Source organism: Penaeus monodon, chromosome 27, assembly GCF_015228065.2.
Source record: "Penaeus monodon isolate SGIC_2016 chromosome 27, NSTDA_Pmon_1, whole genome shotgun sequence".
NCBI lineage: Eukaryota > Metazoa > Arthropoda > Malacostraca > Decapoda > Penaeidae > Penaeus > Penaeus monodon.
Window position 1 is genome coordinate 5,653,991 of NC_051412.1, and position 366 is coordinate 5,654,356.

At 42.1% G+C, this 366-nt stretch overlaps 1 protein-coding gene across 2 annotated transcripts in view; it reads right to left on the minus strand.

Moving 5' to 3' along the window:
- The window catches only part of LOC119590550 (zwei Ig domain protein zig-8-like), a gene marked incomplete in the record, with an annotated part of 99,462 nt that overhangs the window by 98,477 nt on the left and 619 nt on the right, over window positions 1-366 (minus strand). For both annotated transcript variants that reach the window (XM_037939208.1, XM_037939207.1), the window contains 1 exon segment: window positions 71-366.

Genomic DNA, 366 nt, shown 5'->3' on the forward strand with positions numbered 1-366 from the left:
ATATACGCTACAGCTAAGTCTCTACACACTGAACAGATGAAGCTAGTGAACGGACAGCCTTGTAACATACCGTAAAGGGCAAAATGAGCACAACTTGGTCGAGCTTCTCCGGACTCTCCAAGAAGTCTAGCAATGTTTCTCGGTGGCTCGAATTTCTGTTCTTCCTTCCAGACACGGAGAGGACGTCAAAGAGTCTCTCTCTCGGTTAAATATCCGTTAATAAGAAAGCCTCCATGTTCATGATGAGCTTAGTGTTTCGTTTCGGGAGGTATAGGTTTGTATATATGTATATAAATTCCCCAAACTATAATTTCTTACTTTATATCCAGGGTGATGTGAGACACCTAGCACTTTAAAGGTAGCAAG